The following is a 6,000-nucleotide window of genomic DNA, read 5'->3' on the forward strand; positions in this document are numbered from 1 at the left end:
CACACACACACACACACGTATATACCATTATGGACACCGATTAACAATCCAATATCAATTTTTGCTACTGGGTTCTCGTCGACGGGATCAACTATGATGTTGGCCATATGCTTTAACTTGATCCATGGGTACATGGAGGAGTTGTGGTGTATAACAAATTTTGGTGCTCTTCCGGTTCATCGGTCAGTGCCTGTTGATGGCGAGGAGTCGGAGGATTCCTTTCAGTCGTCGGTTTCCTTCTGGTCAGCGTCCATATCCCCTTCTCTGCTCTATTGGCTACGTGTCCCATTTTGGTTGGCACATAGCTTGCATCTGGGCCCATTGTCACATCACGAACTTTTATTATTCTCCTTGCGTGCGTGGAATGCAATGACAGAGATATTTTGTGGTGGTTACTGTTTGAAAGCTATTAAGGAGCCGCTCCAACAAATGGCCTTAGGTGGGCATCTTTGTTTTCTGCAGGCCAGACCCATTTTATTGCATCCTTTATGGTCGGATCTTGGGACTGTTTAGGGCCATGTTGAGTATTGTTTAACTGTTGGTCCGCTAATTGTTTGTACTACAATATGTGGACCATTTAAAGAAGGCCCATCAGTGGCTATGAATTTGAATGGTTTGGTGGATTACATTCTAGCTGGGCTCTCTGTCTATTTTTTATTTTTTTTTTCCTAGTTGGGTACTCACGCACACATGCCTCCACGGAGGCTTGAACCCATGACCTCTGAGATACCCCTCGGATCCGAGACACGGGTTGATCAGGCCCAGGCCCAAACCCGAGGGAATATCAAACAATTAATATTTTATAATGAACACGGAATACAAAATAAATTAAGAAATGAAATTAAAGTTGGAAGGAACTAAAAATAGAATTCGCAAAATATTATAATTATTAAAATCCATCAAACCCAAACTCCAAAACTCCATCAGTTTACAACTTGGGAATCCATCCCTAGTGGACCCCTATTAAACATCCAAACGGAAGATAGAACAACTGTAATAAACGTCCAGAAATAAAACTATAGAGAGAGTCCTACATCGTCAGAAGAGTGAATAGAGACCTCTGCTCAGCACGAATACGTCTAAGCCTGGAACTGTCGTGTACCTGAAAAATAGAAGTGGGTCAGGCCCACGCGCAAGTTCTATACTACTACAATCCAAACAGAGGCCCGATACGCATGTACATCCTAAACAATTCAACAATAGATAATAGTCCGTAAATATATATATAGTCACACTAAAGGACTCTCACTGGACTACAGGCCGGTCTCAACCTGAATAGAGGTAACATGCTAAAACGCACACGAAGTGGGCATATGTACCTATACCTAAACAGGGTACACCTCCAACCATCGTAGCCAACTACACATCCCGATGCATATACGCTCCCTAACCATCGATCCTGAGGCTCAAGCTCATACCGAGGCACCGTAACAGTACATATATAAAATTCATCCAAAATCCCTGGTATTGCCGCTCAACAAGTAGTTGCCATGACAATACAAATCCGCGGGACTTAACTTTTAGTTAATCCCGTCCTTATTCCAAGTAGGTAGGTAATGGTATTGTTTTAAAAACCAAACCCATCCTTAGTATGCCACCGTCCCATACCGGTGCCTACTTTCCAATCCTCCAGTAGTCAATAATACCAATAAATTAAGTATATATCAACTAAATTCCAACATCCAACATTCAATGTTAGCAGTGATAAAATAAGCATTGATAAACAGAGTCACAACAACAACATATACATGCCCAATTTAAGTTGTTCCCTTTAGTCTGATATAAAGACAGAATTAATTAAAACTCCCATTTGACACCTTATGTAATACCCCTAATTTTAAAAAGGATATCCCGGGGATTTTAATTTAGTAGTTAATTGCATTTTATTTGATTATGTGTGATTAGTTGAATTAATTTGATTATTTAATTGTTTAAGTGTTTTAATTCGTAATTTGATTATTTAATTGTTTAAGTGTTTTAATTCGTAAATTGATTATTTAATTGTTTAAGTGTTTTAATTAGTAAATGGATTTAATTGTTTTAATTTAATTTAACTGCATTTTATTTGATTATGAGTGATTAGTTGAATTAATTTGATTGTTTAAGTGTTTAAGTGTTTTAATTAGTAAATTGATTTAATTGTTTTAATTTATTTGAGTTAATTGTTTTGAGTTAATTTATTTAATTATAGTTAATTATTTAAGTGGTAAATTTATTTGTTTTGTTTAATTTGGTTTTCACAGGACTGTATGGGACACATATAGTTATATTAGGGTTTCAGTTTATAGCCGGCAATATATATATCATAGGTCAGTTTATGGGCCAATGAGGGCTCTGTCTCTATTAAACAATGATTAGGGTTTGGGATTTGTACGCCTATATATATACATGCTTCTTGGTATTAAGGATGGGGAAAAAAAAAACTCTACTCGCGTAACATAAAAACAGAGAGATACAGAGTAAGGTTTTGAGAGAATAGATTTTGTTTGGTGTGGGATTCGACGGGGATTTCAGGGTTGGACCTAGGAGAAGGGAAGGGCAGAGGTATTAGGAGGCTAGACAGTGTTGCAGTGGTTACCGGAAGTTGGGAAGACGGCGACAAGTTTTGAGTCCAAAACTTCAGGCAAGTTCTTTTCTTCCTCCTTCCCGTTGGCCTGTGTTCTGTGCACCTAGATATACTCTAGGGTTCTAATGGATCAATAATTGAATTAAGCATGGTTTTATATGTCAATTTAACCTTATCTGTGCCTTGAATAAATTCGGTGATGGTTCTTTAAAGTTCATTACAGTAGTTGTTTTCCTAAGCATGATTTGTCTGTGGAACTTGTAGTTTTTGTTTTTGATTTCAACTGTTGTAAACACTCCATGGGGATTATACTAGACATAGTTAGGACCCTTGGGAACAGTTTAAAACTAAATAAAACGGATGGGAAGCGGCCGGCGTTGAAGAAGAAGGTCGCAGAAGTCACAGACGGACAGACGGCTCTAAGAGAGGGAGAGAGCCGGCTCCATGGAGGAGGGAGCCGGCTCCCCCCTAGTGCAGAGCAGGCTCTAGAAGGTGTAGAGCCGGCTCTACCCAAGTAGAGCAGGCTCCAATAAAAATTGGAGCCGGCTCCACCTTTGTTCATAACCTGTTCTCGCTCAGTTTGCTTCCGGAAGGTGTTTAATGCACTGTTTGAAGCTGTTGTGTGTTGGAACTGTTTTAAAAAAAATATTGGGACTTGCCATAGTGATTAAGAAGTTAAATTTGGGTATTAATAGGTCTTTTAATTGATTAAAGTTTACCTCTAAATTAACGGAACAAACTGTATAAAATTTATGCACATTGTACACGATTAATGGATGGAAGAAGACTTAATTGCTCAAGCTTATTTTTGAGCATTCCAGTGGAATCTAATATGTTTATAAATTGTTCTAAATACATTATAGGGTCATTGATGTATTGAAGTTGACCTATGCATGCTTTGGAGACTAATTGTTGAAATAGTAAATACTTTCTGCAATGATATGGATTATCGTTTGGATTTTTAATTGCTAGAACATCAAATATCTTCCTGCAATTATTTGGATAATGTTTTGGAATGTAATTCACTAAATTATGATTTCTATATTGTAATTGGCATTGATATGGAGGATTATATGCACCGGTATGGGACGGTGGCATACTAGGGATGGTTTAGTTTCAAAACGCTAAGACCTAACCTAATGGATTAATGGAATGGATTGTAAGATATCGAATCCTAATTGTGACTAAGTCAGATCAGCTATAACCAAGTTGGATGACTTCCTGGATTAACGGATGGTAGTTAAGTCATATCCACTGAATAAGTTGAGTGACTAACTAGTTGGTTTATTGTAGGTCAGTTTAATAAATAGTTAAACTGCTTACCCTGGATTTGGACGGACTTTATATATATGTTTATGGTACCACGAGTTGAGCTTGATTCTCAGACTCGTTGGTTAGGGTGCGTATATGCAGTGGATGCGTAGTTGGTTATAATAGGTTGAGGTGTACCCTGTTAGGTCTAGGTACTCATGCCCACCTTTGGGTGCGTATTCGCATGTTGCAATCTATTCAGGTTGAGACCCCTATTATAGACTAGTGAATGTCCCTTAGTGTGTATATATATATACGTATGGACTAGATAGATATTGTGAGATGTCTACGGTGTATCTGCGTATCGGGTCACTGTATGGATTGCAGTTAGATTAGAACTTACTCGTGGGTCTGACCCACTCCTTTATTATTCTTTTCAGGTACAGGACGGTTCCAGCCTTAGAGCTTGATCGTGCTTGTCGAGGACAGTCTCACTTTCACCGGATTACGTAGGACTTCCCCCGATGTTTCTAGTATTATCTATTTTCAGTTTCAGTGTCAGTTGAATTTTTACTTAGGGGTCCATCAGTGGATTCCCAAGTTGTAACTTTGAAGTTTTGAAGGATTGGAGTTTAAATTTTCAGTTACACATGGAGGATTTTATTATTATTATTTCTTGCAGTTTTATTCTATCTTTATTGTTCTTTTTGTCATCTGTGTTCGTTTTAAAATACTTTAATTGTTTGATATTCCCTCGGGTTTGGGCCTGGGCCTGTTCAACCCGTGTCTCGAATCCGAGGTGTATCTCAGTTGGTATCAGAGCACTCCAGGTTCAAGTGTCTCTAGGACGTTTCGTATTAAGACTTCCGCGTAGCGTTTTTTTTTATATAGAGCTTACGTTTAGGATTCGTTGAATTCTTTTACGGTTCGTTTAAACTTGTGTTAATGTCTGTCTTTCTATGTTAACAGCATGGTTAACACTGGAAGAGGACAGAACATGAACAGTCGATAGAGGAGAGCGGCTCGTAGACAGCAGGAACGTCTACAACGTCGGCAAATGGAAGAAGAGCAGCAAATGCCAGGGTTTCAGGAGGAGCAGGAGGAAGTTCAACAAACTCAGGGTCGGGACAGAGATCCAGAGATTCCTCCACACCTCAATGACCTTGTTGCTCGGGCTATAGAGGCTGGGGTAACAGCTGCACTCCGGAACCAACCACAGGTTCAGCAGGCACCTGTACCAGTACCAGTGGTTCAGACGGATTCTTGGGGAAAGGCTAGGAACTCTTTCACTAAGGGGAGTCCACCTGTGTTCTCAGGCTCCACCGATGCGAGAGCAGCTCACCAGTGGAAGCAGGACATTGAGCGTCATCTTCGTTTGGTTCAGTGCACGGAGGTTCAGAAGCAGATGCTTGCTACTTTCAAGTTAGTTGGGGATGCACTACAGTGGTGGGAGTCAGTTACCACCCCAGAGGAGAGGATGACATTGACTTATGATGAGTTCAGTGCTCGCTTTGAGGAGAAATATTTTCCCTATGCAGTCAGGGCAGCTATGAAGACCGAGTTTCTAAATCTGCAGCAGGGAAACATGACAGTGGCGGAGTATGAGCAGCAATTCACACGCTTGGCTCTCTTTGCACCGGAGGAGGTGGATACAGAGGAGAAGAAGCGTAACAGTTTCGTCAAGGGACTGATGTGGTCTATCAAGAGAGCTATTACAGGTAGTCCAGCCTATACTACCTATGCTCAGGTGGTAGACGCCGCTCTACAACAGTATCAGTTGACTGTGGACATCAGACAAGCTCGTGGTGAGAAGCGGGGTGATAAAGACTCTACTAATCAATCAGCTGAAAAGGGGAACGGCAATGGTCACCGGCAGAATGACAAAGGCAAGTTCCAGGGAAAACAGCCTTGGAAGAAGCACAAGGGTGGTTCAGATGCTCATCGGAATTGGGCACCTATTCAGAGGCAACAGAATGGGGGACCACAGGCAGGACAGGGTCAGCCGCAGGCTAACAGACAGAGGAGGCCATTTGGTACTTTCCAGGGCAGTTGTTACACTTGTGGAGAGTATGGTCATACTACCAGGCAGTGTCATAAAGCAGGACGGGGACAGGGATAGTATGTGCAGCAGGGACAGAGGGCGCCAGTGCCTCTACCAGCTCCACAGGTTCCACGGATTCAGG

Source organism: Cornus florida, unplaced genomic scaffold, assembly GCF_030987335.1.
Source record: "Cornus florida cultivar Cherokee Brave unplaced genomic scaffold, ASM3098733v1 CherokeeBrave_3.0.0_Hap2_Chr11, whole genome shotgun sequence".
Taxonomy (NCBI): Eukaryota; Viridiplantae; Streptophyta; class Magnoliopsida; order Cornales; family Cornaceae; genus Cornus; species Cornus florida.